The sequence below is a fragment of the Phyllostomus hastatus genome, unplaced genomic scaffold (assembly GCF_019186645.2).
Source record: "Phyllostomus hastatus isolate PE091 unplaced genomic scaffold, TTU_PhHast_1.1 phas_contig_194, whole genome shotgun sequence".
In the NCBI taxonomy this organism is placed as follows: domain Eukaryota; kingdom Metazoa; phylum Chordata; class Mammalia; order Chiroptera; family Phyllostomidae; genus Phyllostomus; species Phyllostomus hastatus.
This window is the reverse complement of record NW_025333703.1, coordinates 240953-262404: the sequence shown is the minus strand read 5'-3', so window position 1 is coordinate 262404 and position 21452 is coordinate 240953. Positions and strand designations below refer to the sequence as shown.

General features: G+C 38.6%; 1 long non-coding RNA gene and 1 pseudogene across 1 annotated transcript in view; both read left to right on the top strand.

The window, feature by feature from the left end:
* LOC123815531 overlaps positions 1-21452 on the top strand; it is a 172094-nt gene that overhangs the window by 14233 nt on the left and 136409 nt on the right. The gene's annotated exons all lie outside the window — the stretch shown is intronic.
* On the top strand, positions 1248-2165 carry LOC123815530 (annotated as a pseudogene).

The window sequence follows — 21452 nt, the reverse complement described above, 5'->3', positions numbered from 1 at the left end:
AAAATTTTCCACTTTCGTTACTATTATTTGAAATAGCATTGGAATAATTACACTAGCAATCAGAGGGGAAAATACATAAAACATCTCTAAATGAAAAAAATTAAAACTGGCACTATTTGTAGATGATATGGTACTCCATATAGAATTTCTTAAAGAATTCAACACAATTAGTTGAATTATTAAAATGATGCATTAAGAAACAAAATGCAAATGTACAGAAATCTGTCACATTGATATACAATAATAAACACAGGAAGAAGAGGTAAAGAAAATAATCCCATTGATAATTGCATGAAAAAGAAATAATTTCCTCCGAATTGACATCAACAGAGAGGCTAAAGACCTATACTCTCAAGATTATAGGACATTGAAGAAAGAAATTGAAATTAACACACAAAAAATGGAAGGATAAACAATTCCTTTATACTGGAAATATTAAATGGTTATAATTATGATATCTCCCAAAGCAATTAATTGGTTCAACTAAAATCCTATCAAACTACTACACACATTCTTCTCAGAAATGAAAATATTAAGATTTATATAGAACAACAAATACCTTAAATAAACAAATAAAAAAGAAAGAACAAAGTTATAGATGTCACTCTCCATGTTCTCAAACAATACTATAAAGCTAAAATAATGAAAACAGAAAGGTATTGGCACAAAACAGACACTTAAAACATTGGAACGGTATAGAGTGGACAGGATTAAACCCTCTTACATGAACAACTAATGCATGGCAGAGAAGGTCAAGGTATACACTGCTGAGTTGACAGACTTTTCAACAGCTCATACCAACTAAACAAAATATACATAATGAACAAAAACAGGATACTGTCTTACATCATATTAAAAAATAAGCTTAAACTGATACTAGCCTTGCCAGCCTTTTCTACATTTTCAACTGATGCCAGCCCTGGTTCTTTCTTACCCACATCTGCTTGCCTTTCAATAGATGTTAGCACCCTACCATTCCCTGATACACAGATAATTCTAGATCCACCCACCACTTTTTGCCTTCCAACTGACTCCATTCCTACCTATATTCCCTGCTTTTTAACTGATGTCAAGCATGCTTAAGTCTCCTTGTGTTTTAACTTGGGCCAGTTGCAGGGTAAAGGGGGGCAGTCTGGCTTCCTCACCCAGGTACCTGGGCAACTAAAGAAAGCAGTTTCCAATTTTCGCCCAGCTTCTTCCAGCTGTGCAACTTCCTCCTGGTCAGATTCTCTGACTTTTCGCCCAGCATGGCTCCCAAACACCCATCTTCGCTCCCACCTCTGGTGAAGAAACCGAGACCCTCTCCTGCCCCCAAGCCAGGGAATAAGCAGACCACTCTGGGCTCGCCGAAGGAAGAAAAAGTACAGTGAGAAGCAATTGAACATATTGATGAAGCACAAAATGAAATAGACAGACTTAATGAATAAGCCAGTGAGGAGATTTTGAAAGTAGAACAGAAATATAACAAACTCCACCAATCATTTTTTCAGAAGAGGTCAGAATTGATCACCAAAATCCCAAATTTTGGGGTAACAACATTTGTCAACCATCCACAAGTGTCTGCACTGCTTGGGGAAGAGGATGAAGAGGCGCTGCATTATTTGACAAGAGTTGAAGTGACAGAGTTTGAAGATATTAAATCAGGTTACAGAATAGATTTTTATTTTGATGAAAATCCTTACTTCGAAAATAAAGTTCTTTACAAAGAATTTCATATGAATGAGAGTGGCAGTCCATCTTCGAAGTCCACTGAAATCAAATGGAAATCTGGAAAGGATTTGATGAAATGTTCAAGTCAAACGCAGAATAAAGCCAGCAGGAAGAGGCAGCAGGAGGAACCGGAGAGCTTTTTTACCTGGTTTACTGACCATTCTGATGCAGGTGCAGATGAGTTAGGAGAAGTCATCAAAGATGATATTTGGCCAAATCCATTACAGTACTACTTGGTCCCTGATATGGATGATGAAGGGGAAGGAGAAGAAGATGATGATGATGATGAAGAGGAAGAAGGGTTGGAAGATATTGATGAAGAAGGGGATGAGGATGAAGGTGATGAAGATGATGATGAGGGGAAGGAAGGAGAGGAAGATGAAGGAGAAGATGACTAATGGAACACTGATGGATTCCAACCTTTTTTAATTTTCTCCAGTCCCTGGGAGCAAGTTGCCGTCTTCCCCCCCCCCGCCCCCTTGTACTCAGTCTCTCTGTTTTTGAGGTATCTTTTCTCTCCTTTACACCTTGTTTCTCACCTGATTTGGTGGGGGGGGTGTACCTTGAGCAGAATACAGTGGGAAAAGAATCTCTGCCCCTTTCTGCTCCAAATTCATTTTTATCCCTTCCTATCTTGACAAAAACTTTATGGAATCAACACCACCATGCTCTGTGGGAAAAAAGAAAAACCTTCCACCTCCTTAGCTCTGCTGGAAGCTGGAGGGTGCTAGGCCTCTGTGTAGTTGTGCATAGAATTCTAGCTTTTTTCCTCCTTTCTCTGTATATTGGGCTCAGAGATTACACTGTGTCTCTATGTGAATATGGACAGTTAGCATTTACTAACATGTATCTGTCTACTTTCTCTTGTTTAAAAAAAGAAAAAAAAACTTCAAAAAAGGGGGGCGTGATAGAAGGTCAGCAAAGGGTGGGTTTGAGATGTTTGGGTGGGTTAAGTGGGCATTTTGACAACACAGCTTCTCCTTTGGCATGTTTAATCATGATGTTAACAGACATCCTTGCAATTTAAGATGACACTTTTAAAATAAAATTCTCTCCTAATGAAGAAAAAAAAAAGAAAACAGTTTCCCATAACCTTGAGAATGGGCCTGATAACTATTGTTCTCATAGCCTTGAGACTGGGTCCGGTAAACTGTTCCCATAGCCTTTAGTGGGCTCGCATGCATAATATGAAGCTCTGTTGCATAATTCTGTTGGCACCTTGCTGGCTTTGTCTATAATCTAGTATTTAAGAATGTAGTGGATCCTTCTGGGTGACATGCTGGGTGATGAGAGACATGCAGTGGAGCACACTGGGTGACATGCTGGGGTGCCACACAAAGGGGACAGGTGACAATTGGGGAGACATACAGCTTGAAGTGGGTGTGCTTTTCACTGTCTTGGATAAAGGCATGTCAGACATCCCAATGGCTCCATGAATATTCTTCCATCTGCCTGATTCTCATGAAACTGTTGGGCCTTGAATGGTCACAACACACCAGATGTATCATAAGTAGTTGAATCAGTGAACCTCATCCAAAATAGTACCAGTTATCTCAGTGGACATTATACTTATCTACTGCCCTGAAAGATCTTTAATCTGGCCATAGAAAGGACAAAAATCAAAACCAGATAGAAACCATTTCAGATTCCTTAAAAATTGAATTCTACTTCTTTTTCAGACTCACAAGGTTCACAAGCCAGTAGGAAGAAGGCAGAAAGCTTTTCATGGATGAGTGAAATTTATTTAGATGAAAGGTCACAGCAGGTCCCCCAGTATATACTGTAAGACCAGGTACTAGGTAAGACTTGCTATGACTGATCCAGTTGATCCTACCAAAGTAATGCAAGTTTGTTTTCTAATACCCACTTTGTATATAAGTGGAGAGATAAGGGATATTCCCTGGACACAACCTGGTGTTGGGAAGTGTCATGTGGTACCAAGGATGTGTCCAATGCTCATGTAGTAAAAAGCTGGTCTAAGATATGTTGTACTGTACTAAATACCAAACAAATGAACAGGTGGGTCATCATCTTGAAAATGTTTTGACAGGGGTAGGCTGCTACCATGGACATTATTAAAATACTCTGTATTATGCATTCTAAAAGATCCTCAAGGTGATAATCAGATTTCACCTTCGTATTTAGTTAAACAAAGAGGGACACAATGTAAAACAACATCACCAAAAACCACTAAAAGAATGACAGTGGCTCCTACAGGAACTCAGAGTTCTTCAGGGACACATGTATAAAGACAGGGTGCCCAAACTGAAACAATTTCTGACCTTTAATTGAGCTATCATGAGATAGTTGATGAAGAGGAAGTAGATGATCCTTCTTTTCAAGGCATTTTTTTTAGCTTAGGAACAAGAGACCTCCCTTGTTCCTAAGAATGAATAGTCTGTATGAAGAACATTTTCCCAGTGACTCCACAACAAATAACCCAGGTGCACAAATGCTAAAACACAGACTTCAATATGTCAAATGGTTCTCAAGATCCTTCAGGTCAGCACTGAGATCTAGTAAATTTCTGGCAACACCACATTCCCTCTGAGGTACTGAGGCTTGACCTCCCCTGCTGTGAAGCAGCAGGTTCTGGAGAATTTTATGCCTCCATAATTTAAAGACACTGTACAAGAAACACACATTAATGGAATCCAATTGATTTTTTGAAAAGGCACTGATTGTAGTTTTTATTTAATTACAGTGTGATATCTTTTTCTAATTTTAACTGTTGTTCAAGTACAGTTTTCTGCCTTTTACTCCCATCCCAGCTCATTTCCCTACCCCTCCCCAACTCCCTCCCATTTGTACCCCGCCTTTGGTTTTGTCCTTTTGTCCTTTTTACTTGTTCCTGGAAACCCTTCCCTTTTTCTCTTGAAATTCCCTCCTCTCTGCCCTCTGGTCACTATCAACCTATTCTCTATTTCAGTGACTTTGGTTATATTTTTCTTGCGTATTTGTTTCCTTTATTAGGTTCCTGTTAAAGGTGAGATCATATGGTATTTGTCTTTCACTGCCTGGGTATTTGCCTTTCACCTCATAGCTTACTCACTTAGCATAATGCTTTCCAGTTCTATCCATGCTGTCACAAAGGGTAGGAGCTCCTTCTTTCTTTCTGCTGCATAGAATTCCAGTGTGTAAATGTACCATGGCTTTTTGACCCATTCATTTACTGATGGGAACCTAGGTTGCTTCTAGCACGTGGCTATTGTAAATTGTGCTGCTATGAACATTGGGGTGCATAGGTTCTTTTGGATCAGTGTTTCAGAGTTCTTAGGATATAATCCTAGCAGTGGAATTGCTGGGTCAAAAGGCAGATCCATTTTGAGTTTTGTGAAGAAATTCCATACTGTTTTCCATAGTGGTAGTACCAGTCTGCAATCCCACCAACAGTGCACTAGGGTCCCCTTTTCTCCACAACCTCTCCAACACTTGTTGTTTGTTGCTTTGTTTATGATGGCCATTCTGACTGGTGTGAAGTGATATTTCATTGTGGTTTTAATTTGCATCTCTATGATAGCTAGCAATATTGAGCATGTTTTCATGTATCTCTGGATTCTCTGAATGTCCTCCTTGGAGAAGTGTCTGTTCAAGTCCTTTGCCCATTTTTTAATTGGGTTGCTTGTCTTCTTAGAGTGGAGTCATGTGAGTTCTTTATATATTTTGGAGAAAAAAATTCCCATTTGCTATAGCAACAAGAAAAATAAAATACCCAGGAATAAACCTAACCAAGGAGGTAAAACATATGTATTCAGAAAAGTACACAATAGTGAAGAAAGAAATCAAGGAAGACACAAATGGAAACATACAAGGTGTTCATGGATCAGAAGAATTAACATCATCAATATGTCCATACTACCCAAAGCAATTTACAGATTCAGTGCAATACATATTAAAGTACCAATGGCATATTTCACGGACATAGAACAAATACTTCAAAAATTTATATGGAACCATAAGTGACCCTGAATAGTTGCTGCAATTTTGAGAAAGAGGAGCAAAGTAGGAAGGATTACAATATTTGGTACCAAACTTTAATACCAGGCCACTGTAATCAAAACAGCCTCGTACTGGCATAAAAACAGGCACATAGGCCAATGGAACAGAACCGAGAGCCCAGAAATAAACCCAAGTCTCTATGGTCAATTAATATTTTACAAAAAGGGCAGCACCATAAAATGGAGTAAAAATAACCTCTTTAACAAATGGTGTTGGGAGAGCTGGACAGCTATGTGCAAAAAAATGAAACTGCAGCACCAACTTACACCATACACAAAAATAAATTCAAGGTGGATAAAAAATTTAAATATAAGTCATGTTACCATTAAAGTCCTAAAGGTCATAGGCAGGGAAATCTCAGATATTTCACACAACATTTTCACTGATATGTCCCCAAGAGCAAGGGACATAAAGGAAAGAATAAGCAAATGGGATCTCATCAAAATAAAAAGCCTGTGCACGGCTAAAGAAAACAGTATTAAAATAAAAAGAGAACCAACTGTATGGGAAAACATATTTGCCAATGATACCTCAGACAAGAGTTTAATCTCCAAAATATATAAAGGACTAATTATGGTTTGATATCTTTATTGTAGAAATTTCAGACTTAGTAAAGAGAAATACGTAGAGATTTAAGGAGGAATATAGCCCTTCTTCAGGACAGTATCTGATCACATGACTTATAAAATAAAAAATCCATATAACTGGTAAATGGCTGACATCTACCACAAAATATTGGTAGAATATAGTGCACGTTAATGACAACTGTGAAAACATTGGGATAGACTTGACACTATGAGGATTGATTTGAAACAATTATAAATTTCAAGTGAGTCGATTCAAAAAGCAGCCATCACCAGAGACTGCTGGTGACAATGTCACTGGGAAAGAATTTTTTGTTCAAATTTGGCTGTAACTGTGAAACATATGAATATATTACATATGCATATCTGTCTCTCTGCAGTCTCATTTCTGTGTCAGTCTCTTCAGACAAGCAGGAGCAAGCGTTAAGAGCTCAAATGTGTTTTCAAAAATCACAATTTGAAGTCTAAAGGCCCTTTACTTCACAGTGTTCCTATATTTTGGATTGATAGTTTTTAGGAGAATAATGTTAAGTGAGTTAATTTGGGTGGGTCTTAATCCAATAAAAGTGGAGACTTCACTAAATGGTCAGGTCACAGAGAAGCATAGACGAAACACCTGGGAACAAGAAATTTAAACATACTCACCTGCAAGACAGGGAAAGGGTCCTCAGGAGAAAACAATCCAGCCCACAACCTGATCTCAAAATTCGAGCTTCCAGAAGTGTAAGTTAAAAAGTATGTTGTTTACACCCACCACAATAGCACTACATTTTGACAGCACAAGCAAACTAATATTCCTCATCAGGAGACAATTTAGATATTTTTGGCAGAATTGCAGACATGGCAACTCAAGTCGTTGGACTCAAGTCGTTGTCTATCGTCATTTTTAGATTGTGCCCTGTGAAAAATGCTCTCCCTTGTGGGAATTCATGAAAATAAGTCATGTCACAGATTCTGACCTGAGGGGTTTAGGTATGCTATGTGATAAGTTGCATGAAGACAACCAGAATAGGTTAATCACATCTGCTATTTTGTGTATAAATGATGCTATTAAGTGTGATAGTGTGTAAGTGTCTGAGAAGGACTGAAAGGACAATGCAGCTGACTGCTTCACAAACACCTTAAGAAGAGAGTTCCATGAAAACTGTAGCCAAGTACAAGATGCTTATGGCTTGCTGTGAAGTCAAACAACATATCATTTTCACTAATATTCCAAGAAATATGTGACCACTGACTTTGTACATCTTCATTTAGCAGCCGGTGGTGGAGAGAATGAATGTTCAGATTCCATTGGGGAGAGGGACAGAGTGAGATATAGTGTGAGACTCTGGGAGTGTCCCACTGACTGCATAGACTGGAGTCTGGGATATGGGCTGGCCCTTGTCATCTTAAGATTTGGGCTGTACAGACCTTATGTACACAATCTCACCTCTGACAGGTTTTGACTGTTGTTCTGGTGTACCTGCCCCCTGTCTAAGGCTACAGAGAATTCATAGTTGTCTAACTGCTCCTCCATGAATTTCTGTACGAAGCTTTGTAAAGATGTCTGGTATTCAGTCAGGTAACATTAGGGGGCTGCCTGGGCATTGCTGCAGAATGGAACACCACCATAATTTTTAAAATTTATACTTATCAGGTACACAGGAAAACCTACATATACCTTATAGATAAGAAAAACCAAAGGACACCTCAGTAGCTCATAATTATAATAATGTAGAGTAGCTGATTCTCCGCCACTGCCTTTTTATTCTGCATGCCATTACCTGAGGTACACAACTGATAGACCCAGCAGGATTCCAATACCTAACAAACTGCTTTTGACCAGGAAAGCCACCCTCTTCTCCTGACATTTTCCCCACAAAACAACACAAAAAATTCTCAATGGCTACAGTGCTGCCCACCTGGGATCACAGTAATAGCCTAAGCTTCCTGAGAATGCTCACTGCTGAATGAGCAAACTTGTTAGAGGGGAAGATAGATTCAGTGTTTATAGTTAAGGAAAGAGGTTTATTATGGCCTTTTTCAAAACACACATCCTGAGAATGTATGGAGACAGCTGACAAACATTTTGATCTCTTAACCTTGTTCAGTAGAGTAAACTTGATAAGAATCTGTTCCTAGAATGTTGGCAAGTACCAGATTTCTTCTGTTTTGTTCCCTCAATGAGGCAGTGAACCGACTTTTTAAAAGTTGCATTAACTGGGTGCTTTTTTTCCAATTAGACTTCCCTGAAAGTTTCTCAGGGCACTTGACTTGTCACCTGTGACCCCTCCATTAATATTCAAATGCATTAGGCACAGCTTTTCCACAGATTCCTAGGAAGGTAACAAGGGTCCCAGGTTTCAGAAGGAAGAGCTGAGTATAAACACTTCTTTTGTGATCATATTAGTGCGACTGTTTTTCATTGGAGTCTCAAGTGACCCAACTGGCTCACTGGGGATGAGGACTGGGACTACTTTCGAAAGACATTATCATAGGTGTATGGCAAACAAACAAAAACACAGATCTGTTGTTACATGTGTTTGGTGGAAAACCTAGACATGGCAAAATTTCCAAAAAGAAAGTAAAATGTAGCTAAAATACTAATTAAATCAGGTCTGAGATTCATCAATATGATTTTGGAAACATCATACTACTCTTGGCAACATTTTTTGGTACTCACCTTTATGGGTTTAACATTAAGAAAACATCTAAATGTCATTACTTCTGCCATACAGCTTTCTGTGGACTGTTATACTTTGAATAAATCTTGTGTTCATATTGACCTATGTGATGTGCAGCCTACTTAATGGTTTCCCTGGATGTTGTCTGTTGATATGAACATTTTGTGTCACCACAAAGTGGTCTTTTAACTAGCTTCTTCACAATAAAGCCAAAGTGATGTGACATCACATACATATTCCAAGTAAAAATAATGTCATACTGGTCAAGTGGCTCAGTTTGTTGCAACATCATTCCATTCACCAATATGTTGCTGGTTTAGTCCCCAGTCAGGGCACCTAACTAGGTTGTAGGTTCAATCCTTGATAAGGCAGGTTATACAAAAAGCAAATGATCAAAGTTTCTCCCTCACATCGGTATTTTCTGTCTCTCTGTTTCTCTCTCTATAACTCCCTCTCTGAAAAATAAATAAAATATATCTTTGTGTAAAGATTTTATTAAAAATTATTTTTTAAAATGTCACTTTTTATTTATTTACTTCTTTGAGTATTATACTTATATTTCTCTACCTTTGTTTCAACCCCTCTCTTTCTTTTTGTAACACTCTCTCTTTATTTCTCTCTTTTTTATATATCTTTACAGGGTTGGTGTACAATAGGCATGTATTCGGTTGTGAACCAATGCTACCAAATGCCCCACCATGCAGGAGGCATCACCCAAAACAAGTGATTTGGCCTAAAATGTCAATGGTTAACACATGACAAGAGCCCTAGCACTGATGCACATGAAGTAATTACTGTGTGTGTGTTTTCAGATTCTTTATATGTGGTGTGTGGTTGGAAGCACCAAAGGCTGTTGATGGTGACTGTTGAATAAGATGTGTATTCTTAATGACTTATATGCTAAAAAACTTTGAAATGCTAAATTTTGTCATGTTACCTTTGTCATGTTACATGTCAATATTGCATGAGGGAGATAAGAGGTTCAGAAGAATAGAAATGTTCAGAGCAAGGCCTGGGGACCAGTAACCTGAGAGATAAGGGCTGTCCCAGTTGTAAAGCTGCAAAATCATGTAAGGAGGTGTCACCTGAGCAAGGTCAGTCTTTAGCCACAATGAAATTCTGCAAACACAAGAGTTCTTACCCTTGTTCTCAGGTTCTGAGCTGTTGAAGGAAAAGGATCTAAGTGAAATATAATCATAGACAGAGGGTCAGCACTAAAAATGAGGAGAAAAATTAGCAAGGAGATTTAACCATGCCTGACGTAAGTTGGAAAGCAGGGAATATAGGCAGGAATGGAGTCAGTTAGAAGGCAAAGCAAGGTGGGTGGTCTAGAAATTTCTGTGAGGTAGGGATCGGTGAGGTGTTGACTTCAATGAGAAGGGAGGGAGAGGCTGGTAAGCAGGGCTGGTGGTGTCAGTTGAAAATTTGGAAGAGGAGGTCAGAGCTGTTATCAGTTTAAATTTATTTTTGTATATGGTGTGAGAATGTAGAAAAGTTTTATTGCATGCATAAATTTTCTTTTTTCAAGATCATTTTAAGAAAGGTCTGTCAACTCCTTAGGGACAGACCTTTTTTACCTTCTCTCTTGTAGATTACTTGTTCATGTAAGAGGGATTAATTCTGAATTCTCTATACTCTTCCATTTATTTAGAAATCTGTTTTGTGTTGATACATTTCTGTTTTTATATTTTATATAATGTTAAATTATTATACCTTTGTTATATATTTATTTTATATATGTAATTATACACAAAATTGTATATAAAATTTATATTATATATTTATTAAAGTATTATTATACTTTTATAGAAGAGTTTGAGAACACAGAGTATGATATTTCCAACATCGTTTTTTCCTCTCCAAATATATTTGTCTATTTAAAGTATTTGTGGTTCCATATAAATTATAAGGTATTTTTTCTCCTGAGAAGTAGTTTGATAAGATTTGAATTGAACTAATAGTTGTGGAAAATATTGCAAGTATAACAATTTAATGTTCCCATTGTATAGGAGTGATTTACCCTTACATTTTTTATGTTCTTTTCACTTTCTGTCTTTAATGTCCTTTAATTTTGAGAGCACAGGTACTTCACCTCTTTGTTTATTCCAATTCAAAGGCATTTATTTCTCTTCCATGCAATTGTAAATAGGATTGCTTTCTTCTTGTTTCATTGTTTATTAGTTCTGTGAACGTGACAGATTTCTGTACATTGTTTGCATTTCATTTCTTAATGAATTATTTTATTAATTCTACTAATTCTGTTGAACATGACAGATTTCAGAAATTGTGGATGTGCAGCAAGATGGTGGAGGAGTGAGTGGAGTCCACACTAACCTCCTTCCAGGACCAACTAAATTGTGGAGAAATTACCTAGAACAAATAACTGAACTATAGTGAGAGAGAAGCCTTATAACCTCAGACATACAGAAAAGTCATCTTCGGCATAACCTGTTTGATAAGGAAAGTGTTGAGGACATGGGAGGGCTTGCTGGCTGCCCAAAGGCAGTAGCGCTGGAGGGATTCTTAAGCAGCAGATTAGACTCCCCTGAGAAGAATGGGATCTAAACCGTAAGGTTGGATCCCCAGTGTAGAACACCAGAGCCAGAAAGGTATACAGATAACAACATGCAATGAAAAGCAGCACAATTGGCTCTACCAGACAGATGGCTGGAGATGCAAAGAACCCTTTTAAAGGACCAATGCATAATTTTTATTTGCTGTCACCCAGGTTCTAGCTAAGGTGGGGACAGATTGGTGTGGAGATACCTGAGGAGAGACTGGGTATGGAAACTCTGGGCAGAGTGCAGAGAGAGTACCTACAGAGAATCCAGTGCTGAGTCATTCTAAAGCCCCTGGAGCCAATGTGCTAAGGCAGACCACGCCCATCTGAGTAGAAGCAGCCTGAGGGGAAACAACAGCCCAGCCCCCAAGAGAGACTCTGTCCTGGCTCTCTGGTGCTGAAGCCTAACTAAGGAATGCAGAGAGACTAAATTAATGAGTAAAGTTGTCAGCCACAGACATAAAGCCCTGGCACAGTGGGGGTGGAGTGGACTAGAGAGGCTTGAGGAGAGACTGGGCAGGGAGGCATGGAGGAGAGAGCTGGGAGACTGGCCACTGGGATCCTGGTGCTGTGCAGTCTTCCATAATTCAGCATACATCCTGTTCAGGCAGAAGCCTGAACCCCTTCTAGCAGCAGCAGCCTGAGAGGAAACAAGAGCGGCTACCCCTGGAGGAATTCTGACCCTCCCATGAGGCTTAAACCTGACTACTGAGTGCAAAGTGACTTATTAAAGACTTAAAGACAACAACAGACAGCAGATCTCTGTCAGTCTCAGAGCAGGCTGCCTAAGGCCACACAGGGTCAACATCTGACACCACTAGAGGTGTGGATCCAGAAAGAAAAAAAAAACAGTGCTAAATTAAAGGCTACTGAGATGAAATAGATTTTGGTTTTCTCCATGATTAGTGATATAATCTTTCCTCCATTTCTTGTCCAGCAAGTTTGTACGTGATAAGTCACTAGAAATTATACCATAGTTTACTTCTCTCCTTCCTTATAATAGCCTTAATCTCTTTACATCCTTATTAATACTCGTTCATTTGCCATTGATCCTGAGATTGTGGTGGCAGATATTTTTGTGGAGGCGGGTTTGTTCCCTGTGCCAAAGCAACTGATAGGTTGAGAACACAGGCCCTATTAAAGTACCAATGACATATTTCACAGATATAGAACAAACATTTCAAAAACTTATATGGAACAAAAAACAACTCTAAGGAGCCACAGCAATTTTGAAAAAGAGGAACAATACTTGATATCAAGCTATTATAAGTCCACTTTAGTCAAAACACTCTGGTACAGGCATAAGAACTGACACATAGACCAATGGAACAAGTTAGAGAGTGCGGAATAAACCCAAGTCTCCAGGACCAATTGGTCCTTGACAGAGTGGTCAGAAGCATAAAATGGAGTAAAAATAACATCTTCAACAAATGGTGTTGAAAGAGCTGGGAAACTACATGCAAAAAAATGAAACTCAATCACCAACTTACACCATACAGAAAAATAAATCCACTGTGGATAAAAGACAAATATAAGTCGTGACACTGAAGCAGGAGACAGCATAGGAAGAACTCTGAGACTGCAATACTGTCACTGGCCAGCATTTAGCACCCTGGTTGCCAGGAAATGCCTTTTACCAATTAGGTAGAATAAATAGTAAACCTAGGCAGGGAGGAGGAAAGAGACAAGTCTCACATGCTAACTCAGCAGTCCTAAGCCTGGTGGAATAATATTGCCAGGTGTTCCTGTCGGGATGGACGGGGTAGGACAATTGGGAACCTAATTACAATTAGCATTTTGGACTACAAATATGGCCACTGTTTGGACTACAAGTAACATGGTGACTGCACTCTGACCCAGAAGAGGTGGTGACGTCACCAGGAACCACCAATAATATGTTGCTTCTTTGTTCACCAAGAACCAATCCTTGGCTCCTGTGGGAAGTCAAGCTATATAAAACCCCCACCCTTTCCCTTCTCCCACGTGGACTTTTCCCCGGCCCCTTCTCTCTACGGGCAGAGAGAACTTCGCCCGGGAGCACTGTAGCATCCAGCAAACTCGAGAACGAATATTGGAGACTTTCAGGGTATCAAAGATGTTACTTTATTGGCCAAGTTTAACCTGCGCAGGGGCGAACTCTCAAAGTGTCCAGCGACACAGTGCCCGCAAGGAGCTGCAAACGAGAGCCGCGCCGAGCACTTACAACTACGTTCTTATATATGGGCAGGCAAGCAAGCGTTATACAGAAGCAGACGTGGCAGTTAGTAATTCGCTTACAAAGACCGCGCGCAGGAATTTCAAACCAAGCATTCTTTCATAAGGCGGGAAGGCAGGCTGTTTGTTCATTAACCTAGTAATCTCCTGGCTCTAGCTAGCTGGTTTTCTATTTTCTCATTAAAAACTACAAAGCACTGCTTATCTAGCCTACCCAGGGGAGAGCGTCTGCTAGACACAGGATGTTTGCTTTGACTGTACTTTGTCTCTTTTATCATTTCTTTTTAGCTACAATGTGGTTCTTGTCTATTAAGGTTAAACTTAGTTCTTAATTTCCTTGTTCCCAACAGCACAAACTTCCAAAATAAAGCTCATCTGCCTGTTTTCATGGCTAATTGGCTGTTTATTTCCTTGGCGGGGTCTAAGAAAACCTTACAGTTCCAACATCACAACAAATACTATGTTAGCAAGAAAGAAGGAAAGTCCTTGAAATTCTATGTAACATTTCCATTATTTGGGAAAGAAAGCCTTGAAACTGTGCTTTTATCCCAAGGCCTGAATGTGGGAGAGGGTCCCTGGTGCTTACAGAAAGAGCCCATAAAACAACTTTGGTTAATTGCCTACCTCTGGTCACTATCTGTTTTATGAGGGAGTCCCCCGATGCTCACAGAAAGAGCCCATAAATAACTTTGGAAAGTGCCCCAGTTTTAACTAACTGCTTCCTGTCAGGTATTTGTTTTACAACAAGATAAACAAAGGGGGTCTGGAGCAAGATAAGGATTCAGGCTGACAGACCCCTACACATCCCTAAGTTTGAATAGTCACATTTCCCCAGGAAAGCTGGTGCCACATTTACCTGTTGATCAAAATGTAACTTTTTCCCCTCCTATCCCACCAACTATATAAGTCCTGAGAACAAAGGACTTGCTTTCTCTCTCAGGGACCCTTGGCTCTTGGCTCTTGGGCCACAGGGCCTCTGGCCACCTGGCCTCAGGCTGCCCAGGGGCTTACCATGCTGGTCTCCAGCCTCTGTCGCTTTCCTCTCCCTGCTCTGCCCTGAAACCTTGCTTTTCACCCCCTACTCTACCCAGTCCTGTTCTCTTCCATGGAAATGGGCCAGTAATAAACTAATTACATACTACTAGATTTGCTGATATGTAATTCTTTACATGCATCAGCAAGAAGAACCATGTCTCTCCCATCAACAACACTATAAAAGTCCTAGAGAACATAGGGAGGAAATTCTCAAAACTTCCATGCAGCCATATTTTCACTGATATGTCTCCTAGAGCAAGGAAAAAATGAAGAAATGGGATCTTGTCAAAATAAAAAGCTTCTGCACAGCTAAAAAACAAACAATCAAAAAACAGTATTAAAATGAAAAGAAAACCAACCACATGGGAAAACTTATTAGCCAATGATACTCCAATCAAGGGTTTGATTTCTAAAATATATAAAGAAATTATATGACTCAATGACAGGAAGACATTCAACCCAATTAAAAAATGGAAAAAGGTATTAAACAGACACTTCTTGAAGTAGGACATACAGAGGGCCCAGAGACATTTGAAAAGGTGCTCAGCATCACTAGCCATCAGAAAGATGCAAATTAAAACCACAGTGAAATACCACTTCACACTAGAGAGAATGCCATAATAAACAAATGAACAACCAACAGGTGTTGAAGAGGATGTGGAGAAAATGGAACCCTAGTGCACTGTGGGTGAGAATGCAGACTGTTAAAGTCACTGTGGAAAACAGTGTGGAATTCCCTGAGAAAAAATAAAAATGTGACTGCCTTTTGACTTGGCAATTCCACTTCTGGGACTATATCCTAAGAAACTTGAAACACCAATTCCAAAGAACCTATGCACCCAAGTGTTCATAGCAGTACAATTCATAATAGCCAAGTGCCATCAGTAAATGAATGGATCAAAAAATAATTGTACATTTACATGATGTAATTCTATGGAGCAGAAAGAAAGAAGGAGCTCCTACCTTTGTGACAGTGTGAATGGTACTGGAGAACATAATGCTAAGTGAAATAATCCAAGCGGTGAGGGAGAAAAACCATATGATCTCACCTGTAAGTGGATCCTAATCAACAAAACATACAAGCAAGCAAAATATAACCAGAGACATTGAAATTATGAACAGACTGACATTAACCAGAGGGGAGGTGGGAGGGGATAATAGGGGCAGGGAATGGAGAAGGTTTTTCAGGAACATATATAAAGGACACATGGAGAAAATCAAAGGGACACAGAATTGAGAGTGGAAGGTGGGGATGGCTGAACTGAGGGGAATGGTTGGGGAAAATTGAGACAACTGTACTTGAACAACAATAAAAAAAGAAAAAAAAAGACTGTACAGAGTATCATGACATCTCCAAATGCTGACAGTTTTCTTTCTTTTTTATTTTGATGCATTTTATTTGTTTTCTGACTGCTGTGTCTAAATATTCCATTAGTATTTTAAAGTAATGAGAGTAGACATTTTTGACATGTTTTTGACCTTTAAAATGTTTTAATTATTTCACAACTAAGTATTATGTTAGCTGTGAGGTTGTCATATATTGCCTTTATCAAGCTGAGATCTTTCCTTCTATTAGCATTCTTTTGAGATATTTTTATCAGGAATGCATATTTAGTTATTGAAAGGCTTTTCCTGTCTCTCAAATAATCATATGATTATTTGTTTTGTTTTTTGATGTGATGAATGACACTGATTGCTGGATGTTGAACCATTGTTGCATCCCTGGTAGAGGGGGAGGAAGGAAGAGAGGGAAAGAATCATCAATGTGTGCAAGAAGCATGAATCATTTATTATGTAAATATTTGGTAGGCTTCATACATTAGTTGTGGTCCTGGGAGTTTGTGTTTTGTTGGGAGTTTTTACCACTGCTTCAATTTCATTCCTAGGAATTGATCTATAGAGATTCTCTGTTTCTTTCTAGTTGAGCCTTGGGAGGCTGTATTATTTTCTGCAAAATCCATTTTACCTAAATGGTCAAATGTATTGGTATGTAATGGTTCATAATATTTTTAATGACTTTTTATTCTGTCATTAGTTAAGATTTTCATTTTCATTTTTGATTGTATTAATTTTTTGTTCCCTCTTTAATGAGTCTTACTATTGGTTCATCCATTCTATGTATTTTTCAATGATTCAGGCTTCATTTTATTAGTCTGTATCTTATATTTTCATTGGATTTGTTTGTACTCAGATCTTTGTTATAGATTTTCTTCTACTTATTTGTTTGTGTGTTTTTATTTCTCTGGATTATTCAGGGATAAATTTAGCAGATTGTTGGATTATTTTCCTTCTCTTTTGTCAGCCTAGTATAGCTATACTCTTTTCTCTTTTAAATGTTTTTTTCATCACACTAGATTTTGTCAGGTTGTCTTTCAATGTCTGTGAGTCTCATTGTGGATTTAGTTTTCTATTTGTTTTCCTCTTTGATCTATTAATTCTTTTTTAAAAGATTTTATTTATTTATTTTTAGAGAGGGAAGGGAGGGAGATAGAGAGAGAGAGAGAGAAACATCAATGTGCGGTTGCTGGGGGCCATGGCCTGCAACCCAGGCATGTGCCCTGGCTGGGAATCGAATCTGCGACAGTTTGGTTCGCAGCCCGCGCTCAATCCACTGAGCTACACCATGATCTATTAATTCTTTAGAAGCATGTTGTTTAAACATCATCAAAATGTTCATACAACCCAAAACAAATTATAGATTCAATGCGATGCCTATTAAAATACCAGTGACATATTTCTCAGATATAGAACAAACATTTCACAACTTTATTTAGAACCATAAATGACCTCAAATATGGCAGCAATTCTGAGAAAGAAGAACAAAGTCAGAGAAATCACAAACGTGACACCAAACAATATTACAAAGCCATGGTAACCAAAACAGACTGGTAGTAGCATAAGAACAGAAACATAGGTCAATGAAAAAGAATAGAGAGCCCAGAAATAAGCCCAGGTTTCTATGGTCAATTAATATTCACCAAAGGGGCAGGAACATAATATGGAGTGAAAATAACCTTTTGAAAATATGGTGTTGGGAGATGTGCACTGCACATCCAAAACAATGAAACTTCACCACCAACTTACACCATGCACAAAAATAAATTCCATATGAATAAAAGATTTAAATAAGTCACAACCCCATAAAAATTCTAGAGAAGAACATAGGCAGGAAAATCTCAGATATTTCACATAGCAATATTTCCACCACTATGTCCCATAGAGCAAGAGCCATAAATGAAAGAAAATCAAATTGGACTTCACCTGAACAAAAACTTCTGCATGGGTAAAGAAAGCATCAGCAAAATGAAAAGAGAACCAACTGTATGAGAAAACATATTTGCCAATGCTACCTCAGACAAGGGTTTCATATCCAAAATACATTTTCATCTATATTTTTGTTTCCTTTTAAATTATTTTATTGTTGTTCAAAACAGTTGTCTGAAAGCAACAAACAACAAGTGTTGGAGAAGTTGTGGAGAAAAGGGGACCCTAGTGCACTGTTGGTGGGATTGCAGACTGGTACTACCACTATGGAAAACAGTATGGAATTTCCTCACAAAACTCAAAATGGATCTGCCTTTTGACCCAGCAATTCCACTGCTAGGATTATATCCTAAGAACTCTGAAACACCAATCCAAAAGAACCTATGCACCCCAATGTTCATAGCAGCACAATTTACAATAGCCAAGTGTTGGAAGCAACCTAGGTTCCCATCAGTAAATGAATGGATCAAAGCACCATGGTTCATTTACACACTGGAATTCTATGCAGCAGAAAGAAAGAAGGAGCTCCTACTCTTTGTGACAGCATGGGTAGAACTGGAAAGCATTATGCTGAGTGAAATAATCCAGGCAGTGAAAGACAAATACCATATGATCTCACCTTTAACAGGAACCTAAACAACAAAACAAAGAAACAAGCAAAATATAACCAAAGACACTGAAATAGACAACAGGCTGACAGTGACCAGAGGGGAGGGAATTTCAGGGGAAAAGGAGAAGGGTTTACAGGAACAAGTATAAATGACACAAGGACAAAAACTAGGGGCAGGTGGAAATGGAAGGGAAGTGGGGAGGGCTGGAGGGGTGGGTTGGGATGGGAGTAAAAGACAGAAAACTGTACTTAAACAACAATTAAAATAAAAAATATTATAGAAAAGAAGCAAAGGTACAGTTGTCTTCATTTACCCCCCATCCACTGCCCACCCCACCACCGCTATCCTCATCTTCTTCCCCTGATTCCACCCACCTTTGTTTTTGTCCATGTGTTCTTTATAGTAGTTCCTGAAAACCTTCCCCTCTTTTCTTGCCATTAGACCCTATCACCTCCCCTCTTGTTAGTGTCAGATTGTTCTTAATTTCAGTGTGTCTGATTATATTTTGCTTGCTTGTTTCTTTTTTTTTTTTTGGCTCCACTTAAATATTTTCATCTTTAAAAAAATTATTTTAGACAGACAGGAAGGTAGGGGAAAAAGGGAGAGAAATATCAATTTACATGCCTTCACATTACCCAAAGAGGGGCCTGGCATGCAACGGAAGCATGAGCACTGACTGGAATTGAACCAGTGACATTTAGTTCTCAGGATGATGCCCAATCCACTGGGCCATTATCAGTCATGGATCTACTTGTTTTCAACCTCATCTTATCTTCTTTTCATCCTCATTTATCTGTGTCTTTCTCTTCTCTATTTGTGGGGTTGGGTTTCTAGAGGTGATTATTCTGTGGGGACCAAGGTCCTGCCAAATATTTTTGATATGGAAGGAGGCTGAAAAATAAATTATTTGACTTAAAGTGTCAATAATTTATGCACATCAGGAGCCCCATTATGGATGCATATACTAAGCTTGTTGGGGATTAGCTTTCAAAATATTTATATGTGGTGTGGGTTTTGAAACGCTATAAGCTGTGGATGTGGCCTCTGTAATGTATCAAAGGTGTGTCCTTTATGAGGTACTTAGTGAAGAGCATTTGATTTGCTACATTTTGTCCTATTCTATATAATAAATATTGCATGGGATATGTTAGGCACTGAAGCATGGAAACATTCAGAAGGAAGCATTGGGACTTACAAAAAGAAATACATCACAGGTGGAGAACTAGAAAGAGTTGAAGTTTAAAAATAGACCCAGTCAGCATCTTGGGATTTCCCACCTGAGAAAGCTCAGTATCAGAGAGAATAAAGGGGAGCCAATACTGGGTTGTTTGCACACTGATGTTTCCACATTGTGTGCTTTTGAAAAAGAAGGTACACACTGTAATGTTTTCACTCATTGAAATTTTTTTAGTAAGTGAAAATATTTATAGAAGCAGGGCTTGTAAGAATCAAATGAACAGGGCTCTTGTTAGTTGGAAGTTAAGCATACCCAGGGGGGGACTATCACAAGTTGGAAGGAAGCGGGGCACAGGTGAGACTGGATTCAGTTGGAAGACAGGGAGAAGTATGCAGGGCTGGAGTAATTGAACCCCTAAATATGGTGTGTAGACTTGCTGCTAGTTTGAAGAAATGGAAGTGGGACAGGGTTAGAATGAATTAGAAATAAAAGTAGAAGCCCTGGCTGGCGTAGCTCAGTGGATTGAGCGCGGGCTGGGAACCAAAGTGTCCCAGGTTCGATTCCCAGCCAGGGTACATTCCTGGGTTGCAGGCCATAACCCCCAGCAACTGCACATTGATGTTTCTCTCTCTCTCTCTCTCTCTCTCTCTCTCTCCCCCCCTTCCCTCCCTAAAAATAAAATAAATAAATACAATCTAAAAAAAAAAAAGAAATAAAAGTAGATGCATGGTATTTCCATCTGTTGAAATCCTGGTACAGGAGGCAGGCCTGAAACTAGTATAGCTTTTTTTTTCTTGTTAATGTTGTTATGAATTGCCCACATTTATTTTTGGCATGTATTATTTTCTAATTTTTGAAGACCACTTATTGAAGAGACTTTCAAAATTGTGGTCACCTTGTTTCATTTCCTTTAACTGATGGTGTTTTGCTTATGCATGTTCACCATAAACTTACTATCTTCATCCTGTCCCCACAGAGAACATCAAGCTAGACTTTGTGAAGTTCAGACCCACAGAGTCTGCTGTAGAGACACTAGTGGGAGTCCCTTCCTGAGAGCTCCTTCTCCTTAATGTTTTCAAATGTCCTTTCTTACCCTTCGAGGGATGGCTGGGGAAATAGATTGCTTCAGGTTGAAAAACTGGAAAGGACACAGAAAACTATTGTGACTTTAAAGTAGATGGAATGCTTTATACTTTCCTATCTGTAATGCTGAGATAAAAAATCATTTATCTGAAAGGGTCCTTTAAGAAATTATGTGTCATATGAGATGATTAAGGAAAAGTAAACTTATTTAAAAACACTGTGTTATAATGAATTAAAGTATCAATTGACTCAAATGCAGTATTAGACCAGGTTTACTTGATAGATTTTTATAAAACATTGCCTTTAAATCTGCAGGGTATATATTTTTCCCTTGTTTACATGTAAAACTTCCCAAGATAGCTCTTGTGCTAAAAGAAAAAACAATAATCATTAAATTATAACTACTTAAAATTATATTAACTATATTTTCTGTCCAAATGGTAAGATACTAGAAATCAAATACAGAAAAAAAAAACCCCACAAGTATTTTGAGATTACACATCAGGCTACCAAACACCCAATAAATCAAAAATGAAAATTGAAAAATGACAA